General features: G+C 37.5%; 1 long non-coding RNA gene across 1 annotated transcript; it reads left to right on the forward strand.

The window, feature by feature from the left end:
• Nucleotides 1-4,064: 4,064 nt before the first annotated feature.
• LOC119259594 (uncharacterized) lies at nt 4,065-11,213 on the forward strand. Its single transcript, XR_005128506.2, has 3 exons — nt 4,065-4,126; nt 4,928-5,013; nt 10,852-11,213. It is a non-coding gene; the product is annotated as an uncharacterized LOC119259594 (long non-coding RNA).
• The last annotated feature ends 1,161 nt before the right edge of the window (nt 11,214-12,374 follow it).

The raw sequence follows: 12,374 nt of genomic DNA on the forward strand, positions 1-12,374 counted from the left end.
TCAGAAAGTTAAGAATTCAGGTTGAGGAAAGAGAAAGATGGGCTTGCTTCTAGGGCTAACAAATGAGATGCAAAATGAATATCAAATGCCAGCAGCAAAAAGGTTACTGGAGTGGATTCAGTACTTCTCTCATCCTTAATAACTATGCAGTTTCCTAGCATACAAGTGAGTCTATAGTTGAATTTCTTTCTAAACTCACGTTCCTTACTTGTAAGACAAATAAATAAGCGAGCAAATAAACAAAATGTTCCGAAGACTAAATCTCAAAAAAAGGAATTGCTGTCTTAACTTTGGTAGTCTATGGTAGGTTTGAGTTACTTTTTGGAAAGGTTTCTGAACAGATTCAATTTCTCAGGTAAGCTGAGGCACTGTTGTCAAATCTCACCTCGTTAAAGATGGTAAGAGGTCATGATATTACTTAGCCATGCTGTTCTGATAAAACTACTAATCCAGCCTTAATAAACTGCCAATATGCAGAACCCTGAACAATTGGGTAGTTGTATTTTAAGTCACTTGAATTTTTGCTGCCGTTTGTTATGTGGCAATGCCAGCTGGTACATTCCCCTTATTTTCAGTCACCTATCATCTTATAGAAGAAGAAAATTCTAGGGAAAAAGTAGTCATTTAATAAATATTTGTTGAATAAATAATGGAATGAGTAAACAAATGATTGCAAGAAACATTGGAGTCATCATTTTTCCTTAGTCAAATTTCAGGCTTAGAAATGTCCATCCTGGTACCTGTGTGTTGGTTTCTGCTCAGGGGCCTCTCTGACAGCTGCAGCTGCCGGATCACATTGATTTATCAATGTGTTTTGTTAGATGATATGCCGTCTGAGAGCCAGACTGTTTACCAGCCACCTCTGTGTCCTAAGTGTTTATATACTCGGCGCACCGCAAAGGGTGACTCTTGGATTTTCAAAGTGCATAGGAAGTTTTGACCTCTGGAAACTGACTACAGTCCCCTCACTATCAGTATTTCTAAAACAGGACTGAAAACTAAAATAATTTCAAAAGTTAAAAAAGAATCAGCATCCAACTCATTGTAAGCCAACTTAGAATCTCTGGAGGTGGGAGGAGCAACACTAATACTCAACCGGGGTAGAAAAGGTCTGAGTTCAAACAGCTCAACTGTCCTCAAGGTTATTGTCATTGGCACTGGGAAAATGGGCCTTTCCAGCAACAGGGAGAACCTACTCAAAAGCAATGTGGAATCACTTACTATTCTAATTTTTGAAGTTAAAACGCGAGTGGTAATCGAAGTGGTAAATATTATGCGATGATATGAATACATGAATCTGTGTAAAGCCATGAGGTGATTCATCATAAAATTGTGTGTGCTATTTGGCATAGAATTCTCTATCTTTTAATTTTCCCTATCATTTTTTTCACCAAGGCTTTAAAATATTTATTGCAGTTTTTTTTATCTTTTGATAAACAACAGTATCATTTTTCCATTTTATTTGTAGTCAAGATTTTAAGGATATTTTGATATTTACTCCTTGGTATGGATTTTGAACATTTTAAAGTGGCTAATTGAAAAAGTTTTTGTTCAGCAATAGCTCATTTAGAACAAATCATTCAAGATTGCCTCACATGAATATTTATACCTTAAGGTCTCAATTTGACAACATTAAGCTCTGTATTCTTATTTCTTAAACAACAAAAACATATTTATAGCTTGATTTTAATGCACTTTTCCCTCCATTTGAATACACTATGATTAAAAGTTCACAGCCTTGGTTACATTATATAATCTGAGAAATAACCAACAATGTCCCTAGTGATTAAATATTCAAGTTTGCAATTATTTTGTAACTTTTGTTCAGCTCTTCGCTCACTCTAAAAATTATCATAAAATTTTGAAAGATGTCCTCAGTGTAGAATATGTCCATAAAATATTAAATATTCAATTTTCCTCTATCATGGCTTGAAAAATTCATAATTACATGATGATCCACATAATAACTCATTCTGAAAAGTCATATATGGCACTCCCTCTGTGACTGAGTTAATAATTTACTGCTGTGTGGGATTTTCACTCTGCACTGTTAGTCTTGGGAACATTTATTAAGCAAATGTTCATTTGCAAAGATCAGGATGTGAATGAAGAGGGTAAGAATTTAATGAGGAGTGACAGACAGGTGAACTGATTCCATATAGAACTTTAGTACAAAGGAAAGCAGGGAGCTTTATCTTTCGTTGCCTCGACAGACACCTGAAATGAAATATAGAAGACAGAGGGCAAGAGAAAAAAAATGATGCTCTCCAGCAGGGGCCAACAGAGGGATAAATCAAGGGAAGTGAGGAATACAATTCAGGCCATTTGAAAGGATGCCATTGAATGTGACACTTAGAGCGTAGTTAGCAGAGAGAAGGCTGGCTTTTTATTTTAAAGTCACCAAATACTGACTAAGAAAATATTTCTTATCTTTCCTTTTTCCCTATGGTTTTGCAAATTTCCATTGATAATAACTTGAGTGACCAGAGCATGCCATTGAATGATAAGTAGTTAGTGAAAGAAGCTTTTGTGGAATTATTATTTTTACATTGCATAAAAAATTTTTAAGTAACACATAAGAATAAGCCTTATAAATGGATAGTCCAGATTCTCCCATTTGGGTCATGTGCAGAAATATGAGCAGCATGAGTTAAATGAGAAGCCTGTGTTTGATTTATTGAATGATTGCACTACATGGTAACGATGACCATACCGCTCCATCCTGTCCAAGTTATTAAATGGGACCAAGGCAGAAAACTGCCCGGTCACCTTATTGTTGTATTAATTGTTGACTACATATGTGAAACCTTGACTGAAGGGGTCTGGAAACCTGCAGAGGTAACTTCTGTGCCCTTTTAACTTCTTTTTTGAAATATGGTAAGACTTACATACATATATAAATAAAACAAATAAATTTACAATAAAAATAAAAGGCCACGTTACACACACATGATTTGAAATTTATTGACAATTTATCTGTAATGTGAAATGTCAAAACATTTGGGAATCTGTGATTCCTATAATTTTACATTAAAATACAAATGATTTAATTTCTTACTGCTGAATTAGGCCATGTTAGGTAAAATACTCATTGGCTTATGGGCAGCTCTAAATTTTGAATATAATTGCAAACATACAGCCAATCTATAATAGTAGTATAAGGAAATCCTTTATACACACACACACATACACACACACACAACACACATATACACATACGTGTAAAATTTATCTGGAATCAGTTACCCTGATATCTCCACAATTTAGGTTTTTTCACCTGTAATGTTAAGTTTTGAAAACCAGAGTGGACAGCTAAGAAGGCTAGAAAGAGAGAATCAAATTTAGTTGGGTGGAGATAGATTGAGTTTGGTTTATTTTTTGTTAAAGGCAAAGACTATCTCTGGTATCTTTACAGTGTTGGACTTTGGTGAGCCCCCTGCTCCTGAAAAGCAAGGGAGAATATAGATGACTGGATCAAGAAGATGTGGTACATATACACAATGGAATATTACTCAGCAATCAAAAAAGATAAACATGCAATTTGCAGCAACATGGATGGAGCTAGAAGGGATCATGCTCAGCGAAATAAGTCAGAAAGAAAAAGAAAAATACTGGATGGTCTCACTCATAGCAGGAATTTAGAACTAAATAAAAGACCAGGAAAAAGACTAATCAATACAAAGTAAAAATCAAAATCAACAAGCAACTATAAATCAGAGACACACTATGGGGGGCAGGGACCAGGAGATTAAGGACTAGAGTCAAAATAAGAGGGAAGTGCAATTGTATGGGGAATATAACCAAAATGAAAATGCATACATTGTGCAAAGATGAAAAAAGATGTAAGAATTATATAAAATAAAATATTAAAAAAAATAAAAGCTATGCTAAAAAAAAGGAAAAAAAAGATACATAGATATAAGAAGAACTTCGTTCAAGTTCAAGTCCTGACTCTGCCGTTGTTCATTTGTGTGACTTACGCTTGTCCAGGCTTCTCTGAGCGTGTATCTCCAGCTGTGAAAACGTGTGTTCTAGATTAGAGAATCTTTTCAGAATTCTGACAGCTCTGAAATTCCATGGTGAGAGAACAACACAGAGAACAACACAGTTTTTTCCACAGAGGCAGGTAGGGGCAATTCAATTCCTTTTTTCTTTTAACAATCCCATTTATTCTTTTAAGTACAACTACTGACAGGTCTTCAGGTCTAATATTTCATTTTAATTCTTTTTAATCCAAATGGAGAGGCTATGGCTTCCTGAATGTATTAATTGTAAGAGCACCCTAGAAATATTTGCACTAAAAAAGTTCTGTCAACTCCCATTTTATTACTTCGAGCTGCTTGCCATTTAGACCAATTAAAAATACCAGAGATTTCCCTCTTGTGAAATTCCCCAGGACTTCACATTTATATATGGGCTGGAGTGAAATGCTAAGATGTTAGTGTTTCCAACACCCAGTGCTTTGAAGAGAATTGTCTTCAATGTTCTCTGCGTGGAGATGTGGGTGGGAGCTGGCCTTCACTGTGCTCAGTGAGGAATCAATGAAATTTTTTTTAAGGTGTAAGAAAGATTCGACTTCTGATTGTAATTTAAACCCAGCTATCACTGCCAGGTCATTCCCATTTTATAAATAAAGAATAATTTTGCAGCTGTATATTTTATATGTATTTTGAATAGAACAGGGGCCTGTGTTCCATTTCTCATGCCCTCTGAGTATGAAACATTGATTACTATGGTCTGGGCATATTTATTTAAGAGGAAATTATTTACTAATATTTTTTTGAGTGAAAATGAGTCCAGTCTTTTCCCTTTCATCTCTTCATTCTTATTCTCAGTCTTCACTTTCAAATAACATGAAACTTAAGTTTTAGCTTCTCTGTGCTGAAACTCACCCTACATCAATGACCGCCTCACTCATGTTTGCTAGGATGAAGTCACCATCCAAAGAAGAGCTCAATCTTCAAGACTAAAACAGACTGGAAGGGGATGTATATCCAAGTTTTTTGAATCACAGTAAGCCAATTTCCTCATAAAAAATATTAGCAAGCCAAGGTCTAAATGAGGTCATTTCTAAATGCCAATAAATACAGCACCCAATGGTCTGTCTAGTCTAAGTAATTCCTCTAACTATAAATTTCAAGATGAAGCAAGGCAGAATTTTAATGATAGCACTGAAAAAACCAAACTGATTATGTCTCCACTGAGGAAAAAGGTTAAGACAATAATAACAATAACAATGGATGTTGGAAAAACATTCTTCTCTGATATCAAATACCATCATTTCAACATTAATATGTGTTCTTGCATGATATTACCTACAGTGTGAATAGCTATATGTGAAATATACACCCCCCATATATCATTAAAAGTTGCCAACAATACAAAGGATAAGATCTTGTAACTGCCACAAAAATATTCTGTACGATATGTAAACTGAGGACTCTACCGAGTTGCTCAAAAATTACTTGGTTAAAGGGTAAATACACCTTGTACATCATAATGAAAGTCTTATAGGTAGGGGTGGAGATTAACACTTCAGGCTGTCTACAGAATATTAATAAAATTCAATATATTTTCTAAAAGGTATAATTTATATTTTGTGGAAATGAGACCCTTTTCTAATAAAATTCTTCTGTCCTTCATTCTGTTCATATAATTTTGCTATAAATCATCCTGTAGGAATTTTCCCCCCTAAATATTCATCTCAGGGAGAACCTATTTAAATAAGCCCTCTTAGCAAGATCTTTCAGAATTAAAATTACACTATGAGCAATGCTTCATCCAATATGTTTCCTCCTATAAAATTTTCTTATGCCTAAAATAATATTTTTGGTGAATTACATTATGTTAAAATTGTTGATTTGAGGTGACTTGATAGTAAAAAACAATGTGTTAAAAGATCAACAAATTATCCTTAGTCCTTTTTAATTGTAGTGCCGCTAAGTCTGTACCATTGCTGCACTTTTCTGCTCCCCATCTACATATATAGTGAGAAAAACCTAAGGGCATTATTCTCAGTTCCACCGCAAAGAAAATAAGAAAGAAGAAAAATTGCTGCTGGATATACTAGGTTTCCTTGATTCCGGTAAACTAGAACATTATGCTCTTTCTTAGTCATCTGAAGCTAATTTTACTTTACTGTCTGCTGGCTATTAGAATGAGTTTTTAAATTTTATTCCTGATATGAAGATAATATGTAATTTGCTTTCTGATGATGCGAGATTCAATATGGAGAGGAAATCGAGGTGTCAGTATTCACCCACACATGTACACACACAAAACACATGAATGTCAAGTCCTATGCAAGGTCCCATGGGGGTGGGGTGTCCCTTGAGGATGTCACAGGAAGGTCCCATGGGTCAGACAAACTCACAGCAGAGCTCAAGAAGGCTTTGATGGCGTAATTAGCAAGTCTTTTACTTCTGTAAATTATCGACTTCTTGATAAATGAGTATTCACATATTTTTAGGCATATGTTTCTTATATCTGTCCTATGAGGTAGATGAGGCTTTTTCACTCCCATTTTCAAGATGGAAAGTGAGGTTTAGTGAGATGAAGCAACTTTCCAAAGACACTTGGACACTTGGACTATTTGTTTGGTGTAGAGTCCAGGACTCTACAGCTGTGTTTCTGTCAACACACACTTTATCCACCGAGGCTCTGCAGGGACTCTTATATTTTCTCAGCCCTAAGGTTGAAGTAGACTTTTATTGTTTGTTGTGGGATATTATGTGAGAAGTGCTTCCTCGGTCTGTGCAAACGTTGGACACCAATAAACTTGCTCTCTGGGATGTGGGGCATCATGGGCTGTAACATGAATAGATTTAGAAATAGAAATCATTGCCCTTATGATCTGTGGCTTCCAAAACCATATAGTTCCCTAGAGAAGAAGGTGAACTAAAACATAACGAGAGTCCTTCAATACAGTTCGCAAATATTTATATAGTGCCAATAGTAATTAGAAAATAATACTGGATACTAGGAGTTGGATATTGTTTAAAATATTTGTAGATAAGTAAACTTACTCAATCGTCACAGCAATGGTATTATTATTATTATTCTATAATCCCACATTGCTTAATAATGTTTGAGCATATATGATGGTGGCCCCAATTCCTGTTGTACCACGTAGCCTAGATGTGCTCTGACTTAGCAAGGAGCAGCAAGAGGATGATGTCCTGGTTCCACCTTCCCATTTAGAATCCTGAGAGAAGACTTTTAAGGAGGAGCAGTGTAGTCAGACAGAACAAAGATCTGTTGACCCTCTTGGGGCTTTCTCAGTTTCCATCTGCTATAGAAGATGAGTTGACACATAGTTGATCTGTCTTGAGGACAACATTGCAGGAGACTTTAAGAATGAGGGAACCAATTAATGGACATGGTAGAGACACACAGTTTTCCTGGGAGCTGAAAGAATAAAGCACAAGATCACTGCAGGATTCCCTGCAACAGGTGGGCTCAGGACATAGTGGAGATGCCTCCCAAACAAGGGTCAGCCAGGGATGGTGTGTCTGCGTGGGCCAGCTTCCCCTCCTCCAATGTCATGAAGCCACGTACCCCTTCCTCTTTGTATGTGGAGGTTCTGTTTCAGAGAGAAGCATTTGAGCATCTCAAAGTCTGAATCAATCAACATACAGTGTATGTTGACAATTCAACCCTACTACATTGTCTGTGACACGAGGCAGACCCTTGGGGTGATAAGGGTCCTCATAATCATGGTTTCTTCTTCCCTGAAATCTTGGTTGCGCTCATGTAGCATGGCATGTGCAATAAAAACAAGTTTACAACAAATTTGTTACAGACATGGAAAAATGTTGAACAAACCTATTTGACACCTACTTTTTCCTGATAAGAATGTTTTGTTTATGCCTATTCATAAGAAGGGAATACTTATTTCAAATGCAGCACATTAACCTAAGAAAAGAAAGCGTTTGTTCTAGGGAAGTCTTTACTAGGAAGTATTTACTGAGATAAGGCCTAATTCTTTAATTGCCATTAATTTGTACCTAATTAAATAGGAGACACTAAAAACTATCGTGAGTATAAATGAAGGAAATCAAGGTGCTGAAGGGTCTGCAAACCCTGGCAGTTTCACCTACAGAAGATAAGGCAATGTGAGAAACGCCACTGGCTGCAAATACATAAAGGGTTCTGCTGATAAGATCAGATAATCAACATAAATTTGTTTTATTAGCTCTCAAGTGCTACGGAGGTGTGAGTGCTTTCCATCTTATTTTATCCTCTGTAGTCCTAGATGACATAAGTAGACCCCATGGATCAAAGGTATAAGGCAGTAGATTGTTCCACAGATATGAAATTGGGAGCTCTCTGACAGCGGAAGGGGCTACCTTACATGTGGGAGCTGGACATATTCCAGGGAACATCCCACATCCCTTTCAGGGCTAAACTAAGTGTGCTCGTAAGTGTACTTATGCCTAGTGCCACCGTTTATGCCTCCAAGTCACTGCAGCTCTGAGAAGCAATTTCCTAACTTTTATAGTCAAGTACTTATTCACGGGGTACCCCACTGAATGAAAGAGGTCAAATGATTTCTCTGAGGGCACGTGTCTGTGCAAGGGTGGGAGTCTGTGCCCCCGGGGCTAGGGAGGCGGTGCTAGTTGTTCTGAGTGTGGGCTCAGACCCGCATCACCTGCAGATGCTTAGAAATGCAGGTGCCCAGCCACCCCCTCCCCGCCTCTGGAGAGCCCCTAAATCTTCCAGTTGACCAGGATCCCAGGTGATTCTAATGCCCATTTAGGTAGGAGAAGCACAGAGGGGATCTGAGGGGCCTCCTGGACCCACCCGGAAGCTCTGAGTTCGGAACCAGAACACCTGGACTCCTCCTGCCCTTCCCGGGGGACTCAGAACCCAAATCTCAAGCATAGTGCGGTTATTTGGGGTGAAAAATTAGTGGTGCCCATTGTAAGTACTAATACAAATTGAGAAAAAAGGGAGCAATTCCCCTCCCCTTCTTTATCTCAGAGCATCTGCCTGAGAAAACTTGTGGCTGCATGTTTCCTCATCTCTTTGATATTTTTTGCACAGAGGAATTTATTACAAGGGCGTCAGCGACTAGGTTAGCGCCCTAATGAAACCAGCTCCCCGAAAGTGGAGGTGCTGTGACTCCACGAAGCCCTTCCATCCATCCTTCCTTCCTTCTCTCTTTCCAGCTGTTTTTCACTTTCTCTTTTTGTTTTACTCTTTCTTTTTCCTTCTCAAATTGGCATGGAAGCCTATTCTTTTCCAGCCAAATTATTCCTTATCAAATTATTCCTTATAGTACAATTTTTAGAAGATTTATTTGTGTTTGCATTGAAGAACTGGGGTACAGGCCAGAGGTGCAGGGGATGAGAGGATTCACCAGCGACAGAGCGGGGAGCAGAACAGGCAGACTGACCGAAATACACTGCTGAGGGGAGCAGCGGGAGAGACAGGAGAGGTCTGCTGTGCCATGTGGGTAGCTCCCTGGCAGGGGATCGAATGCAAGCCTCAGTGCTGGCGATAGCTTGATAGTGCTGAGACATTAACCCCTGCACTGCCAGGGAGGCCCAGGATAGTACATTTTATGAGAAGGTATATGTCACAGATGTTCTGAAAAAAGGCGACAGTATAGACCCAAACAAAACCCTGGTTTCAAAGTGTGTTTTTCTTTTCAGTGAGGAAGTTTTAGGACTTGGCCCTCTGGTGTTTATCTTTGAAAATTCAGAACAAAAGATGTTTCCTGACATTACAAAGAGGGAGTGTTTATTTGAGAAAACTGGTAAATATAAACTATGGATTTTTATTTGGAGAAGTGCTAGGTTGGAAATTGTTAAATGTCTATGCTACAGTGTAGGATATTGATATGTCATATCGCCTTGTACTGTAATAAGTCATATATATATATGTCTGTATCTGTCTATCATCTATCTATTATCTGTATTGATCTAATTTATTAGGATCCATTGCATTTGTCTTTCTGGGAAGAGGAAAACATTCACTTGAATACTGTGACAAATTCCACGCATTAGTGGAAAAGGGAAATGCAAATTATTACCATTGTTCATTTCTAAGGCATCCTTCTTTGGTTATAAAACCTACCCTAAGAACATATTAGCAAAACATTCTATTTAAAAGTACTCATTAAGCAAAAACACAAAACCTCTATAATGATTAAAGCAAGTGATATTACGATTCTGTTTCTATTGATACAATATAGGAATTGATGAGCTAATATGGCTCCCTGAATCTTTGTGAGGAGGTTACTGGGGAGAAATACTCAGCTTAACCTAAAATCCGTTTCTGTCCCTGAACTTTTTAATAAGCTAGAGTTGCAATGTTCCTGACCGAATACTCTCCTTCGTCAGTTCCAATAAATACTTAACCTTTTGAAGCCCAAATGTGCATCTGAAGTAAACAATGACATATTTCTTAATTCTCTAACTTCCACCCTGAAATTGCATAGCACTGAGACTTAATTTCGGTCGGTCACCTTTTTCACCCCCTGATATTTTGACCCTGTCCTTGCCAGAGAGCTATTAAGGAGCTACTGGCATTAACACGAAGGAGTTATTAAGAATAAATACAAATAAAATTCTCACATTTTGCGTAAGCACAGATATAATTCCGCATGGGACAGCACAATTAGAATGATCTTAGGTCTACTGAAGAATTCTCTTTTTACACAAATTCAAAGCTATCCAGCATGACTTTCCTTAATTAAGCAGGGCTTCTCTCTCAATTCAAAAAGCTTCATTTTTTTTCCTGCTTAAATTAAACTCCCTGTGCAATGCAGTGACCAAAACAAATAATCTATGACCTACAAACAAGACACTTGCATTCCCTGAAGAATTACATTCTTGTTTCCTCTAGGTTATACATCTTTGAACCTCTCTTTGCTGTAACGACCTTCTGGTGCTCATTAGCATGCTGATTACCATTAACACAGCTATAATGCAGCAATTTTCTTGGTGTATGTCGCGGAGAAATGCTCATCTGAATGCAGTCAGGGGACAAAATTAACTGCATAAATCTACAGCACAAACTGGATCTCGTCCAACTTTGCACAAGTCTTCTCTCCTAGTCGTGACATCATCATCCAGATTCTCACTGACGGCTTAATAAGTATCTCAGGGTTTCATATTTAATTTCCTTTCATCGCCATATATTACATTTCAACTTAATTTCATCCTGACCACCTTATTACGTCTCATAATATATATTTACCTTTAATCTTTTAGCTATGTCCCTGAGTGTCTCCTTTATGACATTCACATCTATTTTACTTTTTACATCTTTTTTCTTTCACATTTATATCTTTTAAAAATATTGGCTAATAGAGTAGGATTTAAGTGTGTACACACATACTGATACTTTCATGGAGCTAGGAACAAGACTGAGCTATGTCAGCCATGTGGATTTAGAAGGGAGGCATATTTATTCCTCTTTTGCAAGATTGAATTATATGAGCAGGCATGAAAGGAATTGAAGTTTTAGTGGAGAGAGAAAGGGATGTATGGACCTGGATTTTCTTCTTGCCCCTGGTTCGCTGCTTCCTTAACTACGCACATTTCCAAGCTAAACTGAGGAACTGACTCTCAGCTTGCAGGTTAGAAAGCTAAGAAAACTCATGAGAGCCCCTGAAATTCTTACCCCAGGTTTTACATTAAATATTGTAGCTGATGAACAAAGGCATCAGGAGACTATGAAATTTGTTTTTCATAATTACTGAAATGATAGTAAATATGTCAGAATCCAAATCACTATTAAAATAAAACAACATTTGATGTGATTACACCCACCATGATGATAATCACGCTATAAAAAGGAAGAAAAAGCTATGCATTTTATTATCAAGAATGGGCTAACATTGAAATGTATATTCTTTAAAAAATGAGCTGTGCCCATTTTTATTTTTATAACATGAAATAAAGTCTACTCTGTGCTTTTCCAGTTTAAGAAAGCAGAGAGTATTCATTTGCTGCCTTTGGTTCATTAAACGTGATGATGGTGGGCTCCTGGTAACCTCCGAGACATTCTCAGCTTGGAGAGAGCCAAAGAGCAAGGAGAAATAAACTTGTGTGCCTGGCATAGTGCAATCTGATCCATCCTGTATTAGCAAGTCAGTCAAAGTGTCATGGATATTTATAGAAGGGGAGATTAATACAGATTCTTCTCTGTGGGGATGGAATGGAGCATCATGGGTGGGGGAGAGAGTGTCAAGGAAAAAGGAAATATTGAATTGAGTTTTGAAGATGGGGGAGATCCACCCTTCTCCTCTGACTATTACAACCAATGAAGTAGAATCATTGAATGTAGAAGTTGGAAAGAACTTCCAAGACATATTTTCTACCACTCACACCTTTCATTTCCAGATACAGGAAGCAATACATTTC

Source organism: Talpa occidentalis, unplaced genomic scaffold (assembly GCF_014898055.3).
Source record: "Talpa occidentalis isolate TD23 unplaced genomic scaffold, MPIMG_talOcc4v2.1 talOcc4.5, whole genome shotgun sequence".
Taxonomy (NCBI): domain Eukaryota; kingdom Metazoa; phylum Chordata; class Mammalia; order Eulipotyphla; family Talpidae; genus Talpa; species Talpa occidentalis.